This window comes from Macaca fascicularis, chromosome 14, assembly GCF_037993035.2.
Source record: "Macaca fascicularis isolate 582-1 chromosome 14, T2T-MFA8v1.1".
NCBI lineage: Eukaryota > Metazoa > Chordata > Mammalia > Primates > Cercopithecidae > Macaca > Macaca fascicularis.
In genome coordinates, this window is record NC_088388.1 from 51096435 (window position 1) to 51121276 (window position 24842).

The 24842-nt window shown below is 36.1% G+C and overlaps 1 protein-coding gene and 1 pseudogene across 4 annotated transcripts in view; one reads left to right on the forward strand and one right to left on the reverse strand.

Annotated features, from left to right (window-relative positions):
• The window catches only part of PDE3B (phosphodiesterase 3B), a 205727-nt gene that overhangs the window by 170851 nt on the left and 10034 nt on the right, over positions 1-24842 (reverse strand). The gene's annotated exons all lie outside the window — the stretch shown is intronic.
• LOC102118881 (mortality factor 4-like protein 1 pseudogene) lies at positions 5240-7003 on the forward strand (annotated as a pseudogene).

Here is a 24842-nt window from a genome sequence, read left to right on the forward strand (position 1 = left end):
TCACAATTTCAAAGTGTGTTTTCAACGGATAAAAATATTAAGTCAAAAATGTGCTTTTCACTGGTTTGAAAATATTAAGTCAAAAGTGTGCTTTTCACTGGTGAAAATACCATAAATTGAAAGCCTGATTTTGACTGGTGAGAATATTATAAGCCAAAAATATGTTTTTTGACTTACAATATTTTCAACTTACGATGGGTTTATCTGGATACATAACCCCATCATCATAAGTTGAGGAGGATCTGTACTTACATGTAAATTGAACAAAAAGTGAACAGGGTTTATATACTAAAAATTACAAAACACTGATGAATAAAATCAAAGGAGACCTAAGTAAATAAAGAGATACATCATGTCCGTGGATTGGAAGAGTCAACAGTAAAAATGTCCATTCTTTTTTTTTTTCCAACTCATTTCTATTTTTATTTTACCAATAATTTTAAAACCAGTTTGTTTAGTAAAGTTATACTTCAGTCATATTAACTTGAAAAGTACTTAGACTTATTTAACTTATGAGTACTCTTCTACCTATATGTCAATTTGGTAGACAGAACATGTAACAATAAGTGTACATACAAATAAACATATCTAGACATGTATATACACACATAAATGAAGATTCAATAGTTTCACCTTGGAACTCTAGCCATGAGATAGCAATACAAACTTGCCAGTTTTACTTTTTTTTGCCCCAATAGTTAATCCAATGAAGGCAGTGAACCAAAATTTCAGGTAAAGCAGTTTCCATGGCAGTTTAATTTTTAAAGGTCAAACCTCCCCAGACTCCAAAGAACACTGGGGCCAAACAGCACCAAAGGAGAACATCACATACTAACCAGGCCCAACCCTGCTTGGAACAGCAGCATCAAAGCCTGGATACATGCAACTCCATCTCACTTTCCCATTCAACAGCACACTTGATTCCAAACAATACTGGGGCCAAACAGTATTGCAACTGTGAGATAAAATTCTAAGGAGGGCTTAGTACTAGGCCTTAGGACCTCTGCCAAGGGTGTTCCCTTCAGAGAGGTTGAGGTCTGAAGGATCCCCTGGGGCATCCCTCTTTGGGGTCCAGTCTTTGGAGCAAAGGAGGAGCATTTGGTTCCACTCTAGTGGAACAGCATGCTTCCTGTTCCACTAGAGTGCAAAGTGGACTTTGCTCCATTCCATGAACTGTAATGTTAGGAACTGGAGGCTAGGTGGGTTTCTTTTGTCCTTAGCCCGTTGAGTAGAGTAAGGGAGAATTTTAGTATAAGAAAAGAAGGTTTAAGTTGCCTGAAACACATGTGAGCTGGCCCTGAGCTGCTCCACATGTAGGGATCAGGGACCACAACCGGAAAAGACAGAAAAGAGTCCTTCAGAGTGACCCCAGCCAGAAATCTGCAGTTGCCTGTGTTTAGGTGCTGCCCACCAAGGGTCCCAAGTGAAGGAGAGATTCCTCTGCATGGAGCAGAAAGGAAAAGGAAAAAAAAATATCCCAAACTTACTTTACATCCTGACTGACTTGCCAAAATATGTTACCAGTGGAGGGTGTCTAGGTTCTTGGTGTCTTGAACAAAGAATTGGACAAAACGCACAAACAAAGTAAGAAAAGAATGAAGCAACAAAAGTGGAGATTTATTGAAAATGAAAGTACACTCCACAGAGTGGGAGTGGGCCCAAGCATAGAGGCTCAAGAGCCTAAAAATGTCAGTTCTACCCAAATTGATTCTACTAATTTAATGCGATTATAATGAAAATCCCAGCCAAATTTTTCATAGATATAAACAAGCTGATTTTAAAATGTTTATGCAAAGGCCAAACAATTTTGAAAAAAAAGATAAGATTCACACTACACAATTTTCTAGTAATCAAGACAGTGTGATATTGGAAGAGGGAATGACACATTGATCAATGTGACAGAATCAATAACCCAGAAATAAATCCACACAAATATAGCAAATTAATTCTTGACAAAGGTGCCAAAGCCATTCGATAAACAAATAAGAGTCTACAACAAATGATGTTGGAATTCAAAATTCTGTATGTAGGAAAAAATAAACCTAAACTTAACACTTTATACAAAAATCATCTCAAAATGGATCACAGGTCTTAAGGCAAAACATAAAGCTATTAAACTTTTTTATAAGATTTATAAGAAAACATAAGAAAAAATATGCATGTCCTGTGGTTTAAAAGTTCTTAAATATTACATCAAAAGAACTTATTAAAATAAAAAACTGAAAAACGGGAACTTCATTAAAATTAAAATCTTTAGTTCTTTGAAAGACACTGTTCATAGAATGAAGAAACAAGATACAAACTGGAAGAAAATATTTACAAATCACAAACCCAACAAAAGACTTATATCCACTTAACCAAAGACGATATATAATGAAAATAAACCCATATAAAACAGATGTTCAAAATCATTATCCATTAAAGAAATGCAAATTGAAATCATGATGCAATACCACTACACACCTAGAATGACTAAAATAACAAATACTAACAATACCAAGTGCTGGTCAGGATGTGGAACTACTACATACATACACATTTCATACATTGCTGGTAAAACTGCAAAATGGCATGAACACTCTGGAAAACAGTGGCAATTTCTTATAAAGTTAAACACACACTTAACAAATGACCCAGCAATCCCACTCTCAGGTATTACACTAGAGGAATAAAAACTAATGTTCACACAAAAACTTGTACATGAATGTTTACAGCAGTTCTATTCCTAATCAACACAACTGGAAAAAAAACTAAATATTCTTCAAACAATGAATGGATAGGCCAGGCGCAGTGGTTCATGCCTGTAATCCCAGCACTTTGGGAAGCTAAGACAGGTGGACAACTTGAGGCCAGTTCAAAAGTAGCCCAGCCAAGAGGGCAAAACTCCGTCTCTACTAAAAATACAAAAATCAGCCAGGCATGGTGGTGCATGCCTGTAATCCCAGCTACTCCAGAGGCTGTGGCATGAGAATCACTGGAACCTGGGAGGCAAAGGTTACAGTGAGCCGAGATCATGTCACTGCACTCACTGAAGCCTGGGCAACAGACCAAAACTCTGTCCTCCCCTCCTGAAAAAAAAAGGATGAATGAATGGATAAACAGGTAAATCCAACCAACAGACTACTACTTAACAATAAAAAAGAATAAACTGGTTCATGCAACAACTTGGATGAATCTCAAAGGCATTATGCTAAATAAAAGAAGCCAGTCTCAAAAGGTTACATGCTGTGTGACTTCACTTATGACATCAAAAAGATAAAACTACAGTGAAGGAAAAGAGACTAGTAGTCACCAGGGATTAGTGAGAGAAGGAAGATGCAACTACAAAGGGATAGAAAGCACAAAGGAATTTTTGGAAGCAATGAGACAACTCTATATCCTGAATGCTGTAGAGGATATACAAAATCTATACTCATGGTAAAATTCATAGAACCATACACCAAAAAATACCTATTTTACTGTTAATTTTTTATTTTAAATTTAAAAAAATAAAAGGTAAATACGTAAGATTCAAGGGAAAGGTTAAGTGAGAATATGTTTACAATTCAGTGCTTTGAACAACATCTAAAACATAGAAAGGTATCATTACATATATGCAAGTTATTTTTACTAAGTAATCTGGAAAGTTGAAGATAACAGTCTACCTAACCTTATGCCATGAGCCCCATATCAAACCCTGGATTACTTCCTCAATCCTCGGAGAGTGGTTTGGCTTGAGAATGAAAGAAATAAGCTTCATTTCCTTTATTCTGAGGAACTCAAAATGTATTCTGAAAATGACACCACCAGAAAACTCTAAAATACAACAAGGCAAGTGCCATCTTACTCATTATAGGTTCTATAACTGGTTTTCACTTTTTTTAGAATTTCAATCAGAAAAAGCTAAAAACTAAGGCTAGCATCCTATATGTAAACCAACAACTATACTATCAATTTATTTTAGACAAGTCTTTTTAACAAAACGGTGCTGGAACAACTGGTTATCTACACGGAAAAAGCAAACTTTGACCCCTGCCTTACTCCATACCCAAAAAATTACTTCAAGTTAGATCATATACCATAAAACTTCTAGAAGAAAACAGAGTATCTTAGAGATGCTTAAGCAAAAATTTCTCAAGGTATTAAAAAAAGCACTAAATGTAAAGGAAAAAAATTAGTGCATTAGACTTCAACAAAATTAAAATGTCTGCTTATCAGAAGACATTTGGAAAACGAAGAGGTAAGCAACAGATTGAGAGAAAATATTCATAACACATACATATGGCAAAGGACTTACATCCATAATATAGTGACATGCCACATAACAAACTTTCAGTGGTAGCTGTCATGACATTGTGATGTAATTACTTTTTTATAAAGTAATTGTAAAACTCAAAAGCCTAAGTGTTCAGTGTTTATAAAGTCCATAATAGTGTACAGTAATGTCCTAGACCTTCCATTCACTCACCTCTCACTCACTGACTCACCAAAAGCAATTTCCAGTCCTGCAAGCTCCATTCATGGTAAGTGCCCTATACAGGTGTACATATTTTTACCGTACTTTTTCTACGTTCAAATACGTTTAGATATACAAATACTTAGCATTGTGTTACAACTGCCTACAGCATTCAGTACAGTAACATGCTATACAGGTTTGTATCTTAGAAGCAATAGGCTACAACATATAGCCTAGGCGTGGAGTAAGCAACGCATGACTGTCTGAAACAACTACAAACCAGTAATTTTTTGAAAATCAACAATCCAATTTTAAAATTAGCAAAAGACTTGAACACTTCACAAAAGATACATAAATGGTCAATAAGAACATAAAAAGGCATTCAATATCACGGGTACTATATGGCTAAATAAAAGAATGGCAACATCAAATGTTGGTGAGGATGTAGAGCAACTGGAACTTTCATATATTGCTGGTAGGATTGTAAATGGTACAACCACTTTGAAAAAGTATATGTCAGTTTCTTTTAATGTTAAATACATATCTACTCTGACTTAACAATCTCACTCTTAGGTATTTACCCAACAGAAATGAAAACATGTCTCCACAAAAAAGACTTGCACAAGAATGCTCAGAGCAGCCTAATTCATAAGCCAAAAACTGGAAACCTAAATATTCATCAACATAAGAATGTATAAACAAATTGTGACAGAATAATAAATAAATTGTGATCTACTCATAAAATAGATTCATTCAGAGAACACATTCATTGAATATATTCATATGACTGATATACAAAACAATATGAATGAATTACAGGACAGTATATGGAGTGAAAGATGCTCAACACAAAAGAATGCATACTGTATAATTCCATTTGAAGAGGTTAAAAAACAGGTAAAAGAAATCTATGGTAATAGAAATCAGTAAGTTGCTATCTCTGAGGAGCTGGATGGAACTGACTGGAAAGAAGCTCAAGGAAAGATTCTGTATCTTGTTTTGGTTCATGATTACATAAGTGTATATAATCATCAAAACTTGAACTCAACATTTAGGCCCATGCATTTTATTATATATAAATTATCTGAATTTTTTTTAAAATAAGCAAAAAATAAAATGAACAACAATATTGACAAGAAAGAAAAAATACTTAATCAAGATTATAAAGGAACGACCCCAAAGATTATGTCTTCTCTTAAGAAATAGAGAAATAGGTGCTAATTCACTATCTAACGGGAAAAAAGGTTACCTCTCTTTAGGAGACAGTCCCGAAAACAGAAACACAGACTTAAGGCCTAAAAGGTTCTAAAGCACCTTTTCATCCTCAAGTCGAACTCTGAGAACTTCAGTTCTACCTGATGAAGAATTATATTAACCTAATATGTGATAATATTAGGTTACACTGTATTATACATTAGGTTACATTATACATCCATATCCTTTATACCTGCCATGAGGGCGACCAGCCCACCATTTCTACAAGCCCTTTGGTGAGCAAGAGTTGTTTCTTTATAAAAATAATTTAAAAATTAGTAGTCCTGCCTTACCTAAAGTAACAATTTTCAAGACTCATACATACTCTCTTTCATTTGAACATAACTTCATTTTTAATAAAAATACAAATAAAAGCTTTTCTTAGAATATTAATAAAATCAGTTTTCCATCCCAGTTGAAATCAGGATCAAGATGCCTCTCCCTAAGTATAAGTGCTATATAGAAGTTCAGTATTTTTCCTATGGCAGTAAGAAGCAGAAATTAACTAATTTTTACCCTCATACTCACTTTAAGTAGTTCAAATAACAGCAACTACAGTAGATTGTTAGCTGAAAATTGAAGTTAGTAAGTTTTAGTTGGGGGTGGTAGGAGAAGGAGGAGGCAGCAAATCATTTACAAACGGCGCCAAAGCAGGACCCGAAGCCTAAATTCCAGGAGGTTGAGTGAGTGCTGTGTTTTCACGAGCCTCTTCTTCAAGAAACAAAGTGTGTAAAGGTTGCTATAAAGGACAAACAAGTGAAATATTTTATACATTACAGTTGTTGGAATAAAAATTGGGATGAGTGGGTTCCGGAGAGCAGAGTACTCAAATATGAGGATACCACTTTGCAGAAACAGTGAGAACTGCAAAAAGCCAATCAAGAGCAGTATGCAGAGGAGAAGATGAGAGGGGCTGCCCCAGGAAAGAAGACATCTGGTCTCCAACAGAAAAATGTTGAAGTGAAAACAAAAAAGAACAAACAGAAAACCCCTGGAAATGGAGATGGTGGCAGTACCAGTGAGACTCCTCAGCCTCCTCGGAAGTAAAGGGCCCGGGTAGATCCTACTGTTGAAAATGAGGAAACATTCATGAACGGAGTTGAAGTTAAAGTAAAGATTCCTGAAGAGCTAAAACCATGGCTTGTTGATGACTGGGACTTAATTACCAGGCAAAAACAGCTCTTTTAACTTTCTGCCAAGAAGAATGTGGACTCCATTCTTGAGGATTATGCAAATTACAAGAAATTTCGTGGAAATGCAGATAATAAGGAGTATGTGGTTAATGAAGTTGTGGCAGGGATATTCCCTTCTTAGTAGGTTTTCCTAAACTATATACAAACTACATTGATTATCTGTGTAAAGTATGAGAAGGTATTTTTTTAATTCCATCTCAAATCTAGCTTACCTTATTGTAGTTATGTAATTTAACTGTGCCATTTGTAATAGCTATAGAAAGCCCTGTGTTCAGATAGAAGTTTCATTCATTCACTTAATAGCAATGTATTAAGTGCAAAGTTAATAAAAGTGCTATAATGCTACCTAAAATAATAAGAAAAGGGATAAGACATTGTCCTTGTACTTAAGAAACTCAGAATCTAATGAGGAAGCCAATTATATACCTAACTAAAATATAATATAAAGATAATTTAACAGTAGTATCTGGTAAACACTATAAAATATATATACACACACATACATATATACATATATATTTATACATATATATTTTTTTTTCAAGACAAGGTCTCACTCTGTCACCCAGGCTGGAGTACAGTGCCACAATCACAGCTCACTGCAGCCTTGAATTCCTGGGCTCAAGTGAGCCTCCCACCTCAGCTCCCTGAGTAGCTAGGAACACAGGCACACACTACCATGCCTGGCTAATTTTTAAATTTTTTGTAGAGACAGAGTCTTGCTATGTTACCCAAACTGGTCTCAAACTCCTGGCCTCATGCAATCCTCCAATCTCGGCTTCCCAAAGACCTAGGATTACAGGGATGAGCCACCACGCCTGGCCTATAAAATATTTTTTAAAGGACATTCTATCCAGGGATGAATGGGGAGAAAGTCATCTGAGATAGTCCAAGTCACTATTATGTCTCACTTGGATAACTGCAACAGCCTCCTATCTTCCTGCTTCCACTCTAGCTATTCCATCAATAGCCCATAAACAAGCAAGAATAATCTTTTTTAAACATAAATTATACAATAAAATTGTCTCATGACTTGCCATAAGAATGCAATTGGAATGAAATGTAAATGTTAACAAGGTGTATAAGGCCTGATGTGATCCACACTGTTCTTACCACTCCTACCACTCTCTAGCCACCCAGTTTCCTTTCTAACAAGCACGCCAAGATCTTTCCCACCACAGGGCCTTTGCTACTTCTTCTGCCTAGAATGTGCTTCCCTCAGCATGACCAGCTCCTTCTCAACATTTATATGTTGGTTAAAATGTCACCTCTTCAGAGAGGCTTTCCATTTCTACCATACCTAAAGCACCACTTCCACCTCCACCATCCAAAGCCCTAGTATCCCTTTGTACTATTACTCTGTTTTATTTTTTCATGCATCACAGTACTTAAAACTACCTGAAAACTATTTCACTGTGTTTTTATTTTCTATTTCCCTCTGCTAAAATTTCTTAAAGCTCCATTAAGGCAGGAGACTGCTGTGTCTTGTTCACTGTACTAATCACAGTATCCAGCGCAATATTTGTATATGCTCAATAAATATTGTTAAATATGCTGGGCATGGTGGTGTGCACTTGTAGTACCAACTACTCAGGAGACTGAGGCAAGAGTATCACCTAGCCCAGGAGTTTGCGCCCAGCCTGGGGAACATGGTGAGACTCTGTCTCTGGAAAAAAAATTACACATATCATTAAACAAAAAAAGATGACATGTAAGCTGGATTGTTGGAAGGTAGTTAGGAAGAGAAATTGTCAAGAGGAACAGACAGAGATGTGGAAAAGGAAATCAAACACATTTTCTCTTACCTAGAACTTTGATTTTCACAAATTTTTTAGGATAAAGTAATACACTATTATGGTTGGAAGATATCCTAAAGCTTTTATCTAATTTTCTCATTTTGAGACATTAATACTTTAAAACATCCCCCTGATGTTTTCCTGAAAACTTCCCTTGGTATGTAAATCACTATCTCATGAGCTAACCTATTCTAAGTCAAGAAACTCTATAATTATTAAAAGATTTTCTCATATTAATCCCAAATCTGTTTGCCTGTTACTTACACACGTTACTCCTGATTCTGATATTAGAGGTTCTCATGGAGATAAGTTTAATCCCTATTTCATGGGGCAGACTTTCAAATATTCAAAGACATCTATAATACCCTCCTAAATTAAAAAACAAAAAATAGGTAACATTTATTAACAATATCTGCTAGGCTCTGGGCTATATACTTTATGTGAATTACTCAATCCTCATAACTACTGTAAAATAAAATGATTATGATTGTACCTATTTTGAAAATGAGAAAATTAAGTCCATATTAGATAACTTGCCTAAGGTCATCAAGCTGGAAAGTGCTGGAGTCAGAAATTAAACACAGATGGTCCAAATCCAGAACCTATATTCTTAACTGTAAGCCCCACTCTCTAAATGACTCCTGATCTTTGTACTATTTGCACTAGGTCACTATGTGTAAATCACCCAGATAACCATGCTAAGGCACAAAACTCAACCAACTGTCTTCCACCTAATGATGAAGGCACTATTGATTCTCAGGTATTTATAAAAATATTCATAATATAAGACTTAATAATAAATAAGAGGATATGCAATTTATGTTGCACATATATCTTTTTAGATTAATCTTTATAGATTAACATTTGTCTACAAATACTAACCTATGTTTTCTTTTTATGCCTATTTTTCTTCATTAAGTACATTCTACTTCATTAAGTACACACTCCAAACTATCTGATATATTTTCCATTTTCTCAACATACTCTTTATTTCAATACTCCTCTACCTTTTGTTTACTTGATTCTTCCTAAAAGGACCTTCCTCCAATACTGCAGATACTGTGTCCTTAAAAAAATGGTAGTGCTATCGGAAGGACAGAAAACCAAACACTGCATATTCTCACTCACAGGTGGGAACTGAACAATGAGAACACTTGGACACAGGGTGAAGAACATCACACACTGGGGCCTGTCATGGGGTGGGGGGGAGGGAGGGATAGCGTTAGGAGATATACCTAATGTAAAAGACAAGTTAACGGGTGCAGCACACCAACATGGCACATGTATACATATGTAACAACTTGCACGTTGTGCACTTGTACCCTAGAACTTAAAGTATAATTTTAAAAAAAAAGGTAGTGCTATGAATATTTCATTTGCCTGTCCAGATCCATTCTTCATTCTTCTCCACCCTGTTCAGTGCCCCAGGATCCTCTGTTTATATCCAAAGCCCACCTTGCCCTCTGTCTTTGGGGTGGAGTCAACCAATGGAAGACAAGAGCAGAAGACAGAAAGACAGGAAGTGAGCCTGGAGTAGTTACTCTCCCCTAATCTCCCACCCACCTCCACCCCTGCTCTCATGTAAAATCACCTCTGGTTAGTGATGCTTCTCTGCTACCAGAGCCACAGCTTCTGTCAAGTGAACCTCTATACAGCTACTATCTGCGTCTTAACAGCTCCGTATTCTGCCCTTGTATGTCTAAAGGTGATAATGGCTATCTGTTGTTGCTCATCAGATACTCATACCATGTTCTCTTAACACTTCCCACTCTTTTATAAATCATTCCTTCATAAACTCTCCCTACTTTAGCCATTTGAGTGTGTCATCTATTTTCATTAGGACGCTCACTTTTATAGCATCATTCTTTTCCTAGGCCTTCTCTGTACTTTTTAAATATATCCTTTATATTTCTTTTCTTGTACTAAACTCCAAGTTTCTTGATGGTAAGGTATATTTTATTCATTTTTTAATCTCTAAAATAATTAATTTTGCCAATAGTAGGTACTATGATATGTTTCAAGAATAAATGGAATGTTTCAAGAATAGAAAAAAATAAAACTTTTTAAAATCAAAAGAATACATCATGACTCAAGACAATCATACGAAACTTAAACTTCAGTTTCCATGAAGGTTCAAAAACAGGCAAAAATAATCTATTAGGATAAAGGTCAGAACTGTGGACATCTTAGAGACAGGCTATCAAATGGGAGAGACCATAAGGAAGCCAACTAGGGTATGAAAATGTTCTACTTTTTTATCTGAGTGGTAATTACAGAGATGTATACATAGGTAAAAATGTGTTAAGCTATATACTTGTTTTGTTCACTTTACAGTATGTACCGTACACCTCATTAAAAAAGAGAAGAAAAAAATCTGTATTTAGGTGTTCACGTTGAAACAATATGGCTAACACCTCATTTATCTAGAAGTCCTTTATAAAAACAAACAAAAAAAACTCTCTGTGGAATCAAAACAGATATTACAAAGTCCATATACTGTATCCACGAGAAAGACTTCTAGGACTTTTCATCCTTACTTTTACAGTGAATTCCAATTAGCTTGGTTAACCAGTGTCCTGACCTACCATTGATAAACAGTAATTAATTGGGAAAGGGGAGATAAAGATTGGTAACATCTAGCAACAGGAGCAAGCAAAATAACTGTTAAAGAGAAGATAAAGGCTGGGCGCCATAGCTCACGCCTGTAATCCCAGCACTTGGGGAGACCGAGGCGAGTGGATTACAAGGACAGGAGTTTGAGATCAGCCTGGCTATCACAGTGAAACCCTGTCTCTACTAAAAATACAAAAAAATTAGGTGAGTATGGTGGCACACACCTTTAGTCCCAGCTTCTCGGGAGGCTGAGGCAGGAGAATCGCTTGAACCCGGGAGGCGGAGGTTGCAGTGAGCCGAGATCATGCCATTGCACTCCAGCCTGGGTGACAGAGTGAGACTCTGTCTCAAAAAAAAAATAAAAATGTAAGAAACATCACTTAGTATATGGCAAACAGACTTTACAAGCCAGTTAGACATCCATATATCATGGCACAGTAAGACAGTGTTAAAAGTGGCAACCTTGCCTGCAGGAGTGAGATACAGGTGGGCATGGTGGAGGCAGATGGTCAGGAGAGTCCCCAGGAGCAGGGAGCCTTGTGCAAGAATGGACGGCAACAGCCAAGACTTAATATGTGGTCTCAGTCCGAGACAAACAGGCTTCCAAAACAATTCTACTGGTTGGATCGCTGGCTTTTCATCCTTTTTGACATAGTGTTGTTTATTTTTGGGTTGCCTTTTGCCAAGACCGGTGTGCTGATATCTAAACTAATAAGCTGGTTTTTGGAATGAATTCTGAAAATGACTACAAATTATTGAATAAAGAAGACAGACAGGATTGTGCTGCAGAAAAATTTCATACCTCTAAGGGACCTTCCTTTCATTGTATACTTTCTGTTCATTTGGAGAACTATTAAATGAGTAGGATATCATCCATTCACAGCTAAGTTCTTAAAACTAGACCCTTTGCTTCCTGTTTAAAATTTTTTTTCAAACATTTGATGGCTTTACAGAGGCTGATGACAAATGTATTTGTACTTAAAAGTTTAGTGTATTCATTAAAAAATATAGTAATGTCTTTCCTTTAACATTTTAAGGGTTGACCAGGGTTTAACATAATGCAAATAATATGATGAATAATAAGGTGAGGTATTTATAAATTCAAAAGTAAATTACTCAAAAGTGAAGAAAGAATTTTGAGAGAAAGAACAAAGTGTCCTTAGATTGTATAGAGGCTATAACACAAAAGATACGCAAAAAATGTAGGCCCACAATATATTTCTTGGCTCCAAGTACCAATTAAATGTTGAGCTTAAGTAGGACTCTGTTACGAAAAGATGTGTCATGGTCAAAGGGTTGATACTGTCTCAGAAAAAGTAGATAATGTCCAATATTGGAAAGCTAGCATGCATGTCCTCTTACCTGGATGTCTCCCCCTTTCTTCCTCTTAAATTCTTGAGCCCCCTGAAATAGGACTGTATGCTTCAAACCTTTCTTTTTTTTAACTCTTGCATTAATTAATTAAGCTTTTGGCCAAAATGTATTTATTTTTATAATGTCTGAAACTTATTTAAATACTTCAGCAAAGTCACTGTGATATTTACCCATTCAATAGCTATTTGAGCTTTTACTATTGACCAGGCATTATTTTGGACATGGCAGTAAACAAAACAGACAAAAATTCTTATCTTCAGGGTGCTTATATTCTCCTTTCTTGTTATTTAAATGTAAATATGTGATTTAACAAGAATTTATATTCCACGGGTGATCAGCTAGCATATAATCAGAAAGGCCACACTCCCAAAGCAGCTATTATAAGCACTTCAGAAGCTATTCCTATTAGCCCTAAAGCCTAATGTAAGGAATATTAGAAATATAAGAACTATTAGAAAGAATACTATAAGGCATATTCTAGTATCAGAATATTAGAAGGGGCCGGGCATAGTGGCTCATGCCTGCAATCCCAGCACTCTGGGAGGCCAAGGCGGGCAGATGACTTGAGCTCAGGAGTTCAAGAACAGCATGGGCAACATGGCAAAACCTCATCTCTACAAAATACAAAAAAAAAAAATTAGCCAGGAATGGCAGCATGTGCCTATAGCCCCAGCTACTCCAGAGGCTGAGGTGGGCGGATCGCTTGAGCCTGGGAGGCAGAGGTTGCAGTGAGACGAGATCACGCCACTGCACTCCAGCCTGGGCAACAGGGCAAGTCCCATCTCAAAAAGAAAAAAAAAAAAAAAAGAATATTAGAAGCAATAATATAAGGAATATTAGAAATAGGCTCTTGTCATTGAAATTAGTGGCATTCAATATGTGTGAACTCTTCTAAATATTTTGGGGATATTCCCCTCCCTTATAAACAGGGCATAAGATCTTGTAAACTCTACATTCTCTGTCTTCCAGAATGGCTCTTAGGGTTACAGCCAAGTCTGGAATTAATTTTGGAGGATTTTAATTGCTTAATGCTGACTATAAAGCTAACAATTACGCCTTCAGGGTATTGTTGCATCTGCCTAAAGAGAACCTTTTATGGAATGTGTGGGTGAACTATTTGGGGGAACACAGAACTGGGAGATCACTCAGTTTACCAAGCAGATTGTATGAACTGCTTCTGCAGTGCTTGTTAATAATTTTGTCAAATATATGTTTACTAATTTTTAAAATGACAACCCTTACTTATCAGAGAAATATATTATTTTCATCAAGATCTATTCAGGGTAAGCAGAAATAGGGATAAACATAATAGAAATAGTCACAGCAAAAATGTGTTTAAATTAAAAAGATATTACTTGTAAAAAGATAAACTTCAGTTACCTTACAAAAATGTACTTGATGAGAACACATGAACACGTAGAGAGGAACAACACACACTGGGGCCTACCAGAGTGGGAGGAGGAAGAGGATGAGGAAAAATAACTAATGGGTACTAGGCTTAATACCTGGGTGGTGAAATGATCTGTACAACGAACTCCCATGACACAAGTTTACCTATGCAAACCTGCAAATGTACCCCTGAACTTAAAGAAAAGTTTTTTTTTAAAAAAAATCACATTTCCAGAGTTTGCTAAATAATTATGACTAGTATTTTACTACTATCTTCTTCCTTGGTGAACTATTAAAATTAGTAAATTTATGTTAAAAATGAAGTTCTCTCTAGAAATCAAAAGTGCAATCTAAGCACTGAAAATGTTCTATCAATACTCGTTAACTGAGAACCATTCAAACATCTAGGAATTTTTAACTCTGCAAGTCATATTTGAAAAAGTAATGTCAAAATTGTTTATAACCCTACTGCACCACTATGATCTCACCTCAAATTATCATTCCATGTCCCTCCTTTTGTTTTAGAGGTAACTCCTGCACACAATGTCCTGCATTAGTTTCCATTCTCCCAACTTGCAAAACTCTTCCAAGCTTCACCTATTAACTGAGGCATTCACCTAAAGTAAGCTTCCCCTGCTGAAGAAGATTTTTGCTGGGTTTTGTGACATCAGGAACTTATTCCTTAGGCATCCTGTTCTTCAAGTTACTTTCAGTGATGAAATTATGAGTATTATGTATCATCTAGGAAAAAAAAGGCCTGTGAAGTGATAAAGAAAACAGTATTTAATCCAATAATTCAACTCAATAAACTATTTGATACATACCAAGCACCAGAGTTACAAAAATAAATCAGATACTGTCCCTGCATTTAAAGGACACAAAATGTAGAAACAGGAAAGGCCTATCAACCCAAATATGACAGAGAGTATTAAGTGCAACAATAAATGCACTGAAATAAGTAACTCAATTTTGTTGAGAGAAAGAAACAAATGAAAAAAGGCAGAATCTAGGCTCAGTTTTTAAATTATGTACATTCCATGCAACTATATAGACACTATAGTTACAAGAAAGGTGGCATGCAGGGCCAGGCGCAGTGGCTCATACCTGTAATCCCAACACTTTGGGAGGCCGAGGCGGGCGGACCACGAGGTCAGGAGTTCGAGACCAGCCTGGCCAACATGGCAAAACCCCTGTCTCTACTAAAAATACAAAAATTAGCTGGGAGTGGTGGCATGTGCCTGTAATCTCAGCTACTTGGGAGGGTGAGGCAGGAGAATCCTTGAACCCAGGAGGCGGAGGTTGGAGTGAGGCGAGATAGTGCCATTGCACTCCAGCTTAGGCGACAAGAGCAGGACTCCATCTCAAAAAAAAAAAAAAAAAAAGAAAGGTGACAAGCAAAAAATTAAAATATGTGTTGTCTAAAAGATGTCAGAATTTCAAATAGCTTTTTCTATTATCGTGTTGACAGAGGCAATGCCTTTTTCTCAATCCTATGGCTTCTATGAAGAACTGTCACTAAATAGTTTTTGACTCTCTCTACCCTCCACTTATTTATCCCCCAGAAGGAGGATAGTGACTTACCTGACTGGTAAGTTTAGACTAACGAATCATGTAAGCATAATTCTACCCCTTGCTTTTTGTTCTTGGAAGCCTACCCACTAGATGGAAGCAGAAGTTCTCCAATGCTTCTCTATGGATAGGCTCTCCAGGTAAATAGGGAAAATGTTCCTGGTCCTATTCTGCTAATGACCAGGTAAGTCTGTTTAACTCAGGGGTTCAGTATTACAAAGCAAAACTATCTACAGAATAAGCCATGCCTTCCAATAACAGTTTTATCAGGAATATAGGTGGTATTCTGATATCTCATCTGTCACTCTCTTCTCAAAATTTGGGCAGGGAATTTGGGTGTTATTTTTTGAGACCTTTCAAACACTACAATATTAATTGCACTGTCTTTTTTATTATTTAAAATAAAATCTTCACTTTTTATCTTACATTAAACTCCTAAGAGCAATGGCATTATATGATTCTTCTTCATAGCCCTTATAGCTCCTAGCAGAATGCCCAGTAATGTTGCTGAAGAAATGAATTTTCAGATATTAAAGTTATTTCTATATGGTGTTTATTTTTACAACAAAACCAAACAAAAAATGACTTACATAATGATAAACACTGGTATTTAGTAATGCGTATGTAGGTATGTTCCTCTAAAGAAAAATATTTTCCCATATATTAGTAAAAATTCCTATCCATATTTATTTTTGTCTGCTTTGAACCATCACCATCTAACCGGTAGAAGCTCTTCAGGAGACTTTTTCTGAAAAGTGGAATAAAATGTTACACTGAAGCAGTAAAGCAAAGTGACTAATACTGACTGGAGTGAGGAAGAGGGTTGGAAGAGTCACTTTTTTACACACAGTTTCTCTTCTTTCTGTTTCCGTATCTTTTATCTCCCTCTTACCATTCCTGGGGAGGTGCTGCATAGTTATCAACATGCTTAACAGACAGTGTGTGAAGGAAGAATTACGGGTAAAGACATTTGTTTGACTTCCCAGTGTACTCCCAACTCCAAAGTGACAAACTGGAACAAAAAGCTTATGGGACAGTAAATTATGATGGTAGCAGCTGACACATTTTGTTTCTGGAAGACCAAAGGTTCTTAATCTTTAACTCTGAAACTTTAAAAGAAAATAAATCCAAATTACCGCCCTTTTAATCACTTTTTAAATTACTCCTTGTATCTTTTCTTTGTTGTCCTAAATACTGACCACTGGTTGAAAGAATTTCCCCTATATAATCCCTTATGGAAAGGATTTGCTTTTTTGCTTAATACCAGTTCCAAGAGAAGTACTGAAACAATAAAAAAGGATTGTCTCATAGACCTAAATTTCAATTAGTTTCACCATTGATTTAGAGAAACTTGGCATAAACTTAAATAATTCAAGGATGAGAATTTCAAATATTAATAATAACAGCCATAACAACTAACCTGTAGAAAACTTGCCAGGTGCCAGACACTGTTCCAAGAACTTACAGGTTATTAACTTATTTAATCCTCACAACATTTCATATCACATTTATTTCACATCAATAAGATAGATACTGTTATTACCCCTAATTTATACACAGAGAAACTGGGGGACAGAGAAGTTAAATAACTTGTCCAACATTCTGTAAGTAGCAGAGATGACATTTAAACTCAAGTAGTCTAGCTTTACCACTGTGCAATAGTTGACTATTAATGAAAATACCAAAGACAGTAGGAAATTGGGATTCATCTCTACCCACAGTTCTTTTCTTCACTCAAGGTTAACATGGAAATATTGTAAGAAATGACAATAAGTATAACTATAATAACAGATATCCATTGTGAACTCCAAAATGTAAATGATAAATACAAAACAGAAATGCTTAGTTCTTACACTCAGGGAGTTTACATCCCATTTAGAGATGTGAAAGAGGTATCAACCATTCACATGTGAAAACTGGAACATACATTAATCAATAAAGTCAAGCTCTTTATCATTTCTCCCAAACCAGCTCATCTTCCAGTGTTCACTACATTAGCTAATGACACCACTAAACTTTCAGTCACTAAGACTTTAAGCATCTTCATACCTCCTTTTTCCCTATCACCAGGGCTTTTCCACTCCCACTGTTCTCAGTCTCTCAAACGAAGGATTATAAACAGGCTCCCTGCTCCCAATATTTTCATTCTCCGATCTACTTTTCCCATTGTCAAAAATCTCTCTAAACTAAATAAAGCAAATGTCTCTTCTCTTCTGAAAATCTTCCAACATCTTCCACTGAATAAATCAAAAAGTTTAGGATGGCATTCAATATCTTCCATACATTACTCTCAACCAATCTTTCAGTATTTTCCAGTAACATTCCCACACTAACTCTACACTCTTTACTTTACTAGCTTTCCATTCTGATTTCTACAACAAAGTCATGAACTTTACCAGATGGTTTACCAGTCTCAACGCCTGTCTCTACTTAATCAAGTCTTATATAATATGTCCTTCAAATGCCTCCTCTATAAAGACACTCCCTCGAAAAATTGATCACTCTTTGGCCTTCCACAATGAGGTGCTCTGACTGGAACACAGCAATTACACAATTGTGTCTCACAGTGAGCCAATCTGCACATCTGAGTCTACTAGATATAAACTCCCTAGGGATAGAACCATATCTTACTGATCTTTATATTCCCCCACAGCACCTAGCACACTGAGGTGCTCAAAAAAGGGAGCTAATAACTGAAAGGTTAATTAAGACAGTATAAGAAAAGTATATTAATGTGATAGGAATGAATTAAAGGTATAAATAATATACAAAAGGAATGCTTTCTACTGTAGGTGAATTTGGAAATAGTTATCAATTATATGTGTGTACATATGTGTATGTATATATGTAGACATAGACATTTATGTTATTAGGTATCTCCAATTATAAATTTTATCTTCTTGGTGAATTCAGTCTTTTATAATTACATAATGATCATCTTTTTCTCTAGCAAAGTGTTTTCCCAGTTTTTCTGATATTAATATTTTACCAGTTTTATTATAGTGTCTTGTGTCCTTTTTCCATTCTTTTATTTTCAACCTTGATAAATTCTTATGTTTGCAAAGAGTATACATGCCAGAAAATCCAAGTGGACAATCTTTATATTCTTTTCACAAAGGTTTTGCTTCTATATTTATTGTAATTCGTGGTGGTATCTAGATTTATTTTTATTATCTTTTTACATGCTTTAAGTATTCGTCCTGTTTGCTAGGTTTCCTTTTTTGACCTCCTTTTTTCTCTTACATTACTTATTTGTTCTCCTGTTTTCCCTCAATTCTTTTGTCACATCTATTTGTTTGGAAGCCATTCACACAATATCTATTATTTCAGCAGTTGCACTAGCTGTGTGTGTGTATGTGTGTGTGTGTGTGTGTGTAGACAGCTATTGTGTATAAACAAGATTTAAAGTCAAACTCTTAGCCCTCCCCGTTGAAATATAACTTTTTAACATACTCTTCTAATTTCTTCTTTCCAATGTAAATGCTCTTGTTTTCTAGTACTTTAGTTCTAGCCTGTTCTCTTAGAAGGCATTGTTAATAATGTCTTACAATATAAGTGTTTGTTTTTACCTATATTTATCACTAGTATACCTTCTTGATCTCATTCATTTCTTCTGCCTGAGTATGTACTTTCAGTAGTAAAAACTCCCTCAATTTTTCCTTTTCTAAAATTGTTTTAGCTTGCACTTTTCCTAGGGAGATAGTTCTGCAGGGCACTGATTTCTAGTTTGACAGTTATTTTCTCTCAGCACCTGTCGGTTGATATTCCACTGTTTTATGGATTCCACTGTGGCTACTGATAAGTCACCTTTCAGTAAAACTGCCATTCATTCTTTTGAAGGTAATTTTTCTGTTCTGAGTTCTTTTGGTGGTTATCTTTTTCTTTAAGGTTCTGCAATTTTGCAATAACGTATGGGTTTCTTTTAATTTATTCTGCTTGAGATTCAGTGAGCTTTCTGGACAAAAACTTGGCATTTTTCATCAGTTCTATAAAATGTTATTTTACAGTCATTATCTTTTCAAATGTTTCTTCCTCTCCATTTTATTATCCCCTTTTCAAACTTCAATTAAGTCTAAGTTATACTTTACTTCTTATTCTCCAACTCTTCTGATCTATATGACTATTTGTGTGTGTGTTTTGGGATTTTGGGGGGTTTTACTTGAGACAGAGTCTCACTCTGTCACTCAGGCAGCAATGCAGTAGTACAATCAGAGCTCACTGCAGCCTCGACCTCCCCAGCTCAGGAGATGCTCCCACATTAGCCTCCCAGGTAGCTGCGACTACAGGCATTCGCCACCATACCCAGCTAATATTTTGTATCTTGTAGAGACAGGGTTTTGCCATGTTGCCCAGGCTGGTCTCGAACTTCTGGATTCAAGCCATCTACCCACCTCGGCCTCCCAAAGTGCTGGGATTACAGGCATGAACCACCACACTCGGCCAGTGACAGTTTTTTTTAATCACCTGTCCCCCAAACATTTTTTTTAGGTTTCTATTTTATTTCTTTAATCATAATAAGTGCGTTTTTATATTTCTTATATAATCTGAAGCTTTGGTGGATGTGTTTTTGTTGTGTACTTTTCTTAGGTTCTGATTCATAGTGCCTTGTTTCCTCGCCTGATTTGTGGATTTTTGACTAAGCATTGCTCAATTTCCTTGGGATTTTATCTGTAGGAATTATTTGAGGCCTTGGAGAATCTGAATTTGCTTCTAACCATCGCCTTGGAGCATTACCAACTTGAGGCCAATTTAAATTTTTACTTGAGGTTTCTCAGTCTACATATGCAGCACTAATTTTAGGGGTCAAAAACTAAATGAAGACCCTGAAGATTTCACAAAAACAACTATTAGAACAAACAAATTCAGCAAAGCTGAAATATACAAAAATCACCACATACAAATCAGATGCATACAGTTTTACACTATAAATAATTCAAAAAGGAAATAAAACAGTTCCATCTGCAACAGTATTGAAAGGAATAAAATGTTCAGGAATAAACTTAACCATGGAGGTGAAAGACTCATACACTGAAAACTATGAAAACGTTGCTGAAATAAATTAATATAAAAATAAATCAAAAGATACCTGATTTTCATGGATGAGAAAACCTATTATTGTTAAGATGCCAGTGCTACTCAAAGCAATCTATAGATTCATCAAAATCCCAAAGATGATTATACTAAGTGAAATAAGCAAGCCACAAATAAATACTGTATGATTCCACTTATATGAGGTATCTAAAGTCATCAAATTCATTGAAACATAAAGTCAAATGGTGATTACCAGGGGACAGGGGAAGGCGATTCATTATTTAATGAGTATAGAGTGTTAGTTCTGCAAGATGGAAAAGATAAGGAGATCTGTTTCAAAACAGTGCAAATATACTTAACACTACTGAACTGCACACTTAAAAATAAAGCACAGAGTAAATTTTACAGTTTTTACCACAATAAAAAATAAACCCCAATGATGTTTTTTGCAGAAACAGAAACATTCATCCTAAAATTCATATGGAATCCCAAAGGACACTCAAACAGCCAAAATAATCTTGAAAAAGAATAAAGTTTGAGGTCTCAAACTTCATGATTTCAAAACTTACTACAAAGATACAATAATCAAAACAGTGTGGTACTGACATAAACACAGACGTATAGACCTATGACACAGAACACCCAGCCTAGAAATAAATCCTCACATGTACTGTCAAATAATTTTCAACAAAGAAGTCAACACTTTGTTGAAAGGTTATTAAAACAACAGTTTTTTTTCAACAAATGGTCTTAGAAAAACTGAAAATCCACAGGCAAAAGAATAAAGTTGGACCATTACCTTACACTGTATACAAAAACAAATAAAAATGAATCAAAGACCTAAACATTAAAACTACAACTTTTATAAAACTCCTCAAAGAAAACACAGAAGGAGAGCTTCATTACATTGAATTTGCAGTGATTTCTTTGATATGATACCAAAATCATAGGCAACAAAAGAAAAAGTAGATAAACTTCATCAAAATTGAAAACTTCTACACATCAATGGACACTAACAATAATGGATATTAAGTCTTATTAGAAAGCTATTATAACTAAGACAGTGTGGTATTAACACAGGATGCATAAACTAACAAATCAAACATAATAGAGCCCAGATACAGTCATATATATATTGAAATTTGATACAGGACAGAGGCAGCCCTGATGAATGGAGAAAAAATAAACTTTTCAATACATTGTGTTGGCATGACTGGATATCCATATATATAAAAAATGAGATTGAATCTCTACATCACAACATACATATAAATCTAAAAATTAGAAAAACGCAAATTACAATCACAAAGAAATACCATTTCATACCCACTAGACCAGCCAAATTTAAAAGTCAGTAAATAGGAAGCACTGGTTGATAAGAATGTGGATCCAGGAGCATTCTTATTCATTGCCAGCAAAAATACAAATGCATCAATTTATATTCAGCATCTATTTTGAAAAACAATTCAATTTTACATAGCTTTAGTTTTCTGTATCTACTTGCATTGGTTAAATTGTATCACCCCCAAAAAAAACATGTTGAGTCCTAATCCTCAGTACCTCAGAATGTAATCTTACTAGGAAATAAGGTCTCTACAGGGCAAATCAGGGTGGACCCCAATCCAATACGACCTGGATCCTTAGAAAATTCGAAAATTTGGAAACAAAGACAGACAGGTACAGGGAAAGACTATGTGAACATACAGGGAGAATGCCACGTGAAGATGAACAAAGAGATCAGGGTGATGCATCTACAAGTCAAAGATCGCCAGTAAACCACCAGAAGCTAGGAGAAAGACATGGAACAGATTCTCCCTCACAGCCTTCAAAAGGAACCAGCCCTGGAGATACCTTGATCTTGGACTTCTGGCCTCCAGAACTGTGAGACAATTCATCTCTGCTATTCAGGTCACCTAGTTTGTCGAACCTTGTCATGGCAGCCCTAGCAAACTAATATGCTCCTGTAACAAATTATTGCCAATTCAAAGGCATAAAATGACACAAACGTATCTTATAGTTCTGCAGGTCAGAAGTCTGATATAGGTCTCACTAAGCTAAACCAAGATGATAGTGGGGCTTCAAAACTTTCTGGGAGCTCTAAGGAGAAAATCTACTTCCTTACCTTTTTCATCTTCTTAGAGGCTGCCTGCTTTCCTTGACTCAGGGTCCCCCTTCTTCCATCACCAAAGTTAGCGAAGATGGGTTGAGTGAGTTCCTTTCACACTGTATTACTCCAACCCTGCTTCCACTGTCAAATCTTCTCTGATCTCTTCTGCCTCTCTCTTCTACTTTTAGGACCCTCATGATTACACTGCACCCACTCAGACAATGCTGGATAATCTCTTCAACTCAAAATCCTTAATCCCATCTCCAAGGTCCATTTTGCCACGTAAGGTAACATATTCTCAAATGTGTACATCTTTGGCCAAGGTGAGCAGATCGATAGAGCCCAGGAGTTTGAGACATGCCTGGGCAACACAGTGAAACCTCTTCTCTACCAAAAACAAAAGATACAAAAATTAGCTGGGCATGGTGTCACGCACTGCGGTCCCACCTATCAAGGAGGCTGAAGTGGGAGGACTACCTGAGCCTGCAAGGCAGAGTTTGCAGTGAGGCAAGATCACACATCACTGCACCCTAGCCTGGGCAACAGAGCGAGACGCTCTCTCTCTCTCTCTCTCTCTCTCTCTCTCTCTCTCTCTCTCTATATATATATATATATATAGCTGAATGCAAGTTGTATGAAATTTAAGGAAGAGGTGGCCAAACAACGTACTGTGCCAGATGGAGGAGGAGAAATCTGTAAAGTTATCTGCTAGGTAAATCAATGACAGAAGGAAAGATCTTGGTTGTAAAAGAAAATAAATAAATAAATAAATAACAGTGGGAGATACACTCTTCTGCCCCAAGTTCTAAGAACAGGCTTATAACAACAACCTAAATAAGTGCATATCAGCTTGTAAATAACAACATGAACAACAACTCAATGTTATAAACTGTCAGGAACCACCCACAGAGAGAACCCAGTTCTCCCAAAGTGTTGTTTACAGCTAACAGTTTTTCAGTGTCTTTTGTTTAAATTGAAAGCCTTTGTCAGATGAGTAGATTGCAAAAATTTTCTCCCATTCTGTAGGTTGCCTGTTCACTCTGATGGTAGTTTCTTTTGCTGTGCAGAAGCTCTTTAGTTTAATGAGATCCCATTTGTCAATTTTGGCTTTTGCTGCCGTTGCTTTTGGTGTTTTAGACATGAAGTCTTTGCCCATGCCTATGTCCTGAATGGTACTACCTAGGTTTCCCTCTAGGGTTTTTATGGTATTAGGTCTAACATTTAAGTCTCTAATCCATCTTGAATTAATTTTCGTATAAGGAGTAAGGAAAGGATCCAGCTTCAGCTTTCCACTTACGGCTAGCCAATTTTCCCAGCACCATTAATTAAATAGGGAATCCTTTCCCCATTTCTTGTTTCTCTCAGGTTTGTCAAAGATCAGATGGCTGTAGATGTGTGGTATTATTTCTGAGGACTCTGTTCTGTTCCATTGCTCTATATCTCTGTTTTGGTACCAGTACCGTGCTGTTTTGGTTACTGTAGCCTTGTAGTACAGTTTGAAGTCAGGTAGCGTGATGCCTCCAGCTTTGTTCTTTTGACTTAGGATTGTCTTGGAGATGCGGGCTCTTTTTTGGTTCCATATGAACTTTAAAGCAGTTTTTTCCAATTCTGTGAAGAAACTCCTTGGTAGCTTGATGGGGATGGCACTGAATCTATAAATAACCTTGGGCAGTATGGCCATTTTCACGATATTGATTCTTCCTATCCATGAGCATGGAATGTTCTTCCATTTGTTTGTGTCCTCTTTGATTTCACTGAGCAGTGGTTTGTAGTTCTCCTTGAAGAGGTCCTTTACATCCCTTGTAAGTTGGATTCCTAGACATTTTATTCTCTTTGAAGCAATTGTGAATGGAAGTTCATTCATGATTTGGCTCTCTGTTTGTCTGTTACTGGTGTATATGAATGCTTGTGATTTTTGCACATTAATTTTGTATCCTCAGACTTTGCTGAAGCTGCTTATCAGCTTAAGGAGATTTTGGGCTGAGACGATGGGGTTTTCTAAATATACAATCATATCATCTGCAAAGAGGGACAATTTGACTTCTTCTTTTCCTAACTGAATACCCTTGATTTCTTTCTCT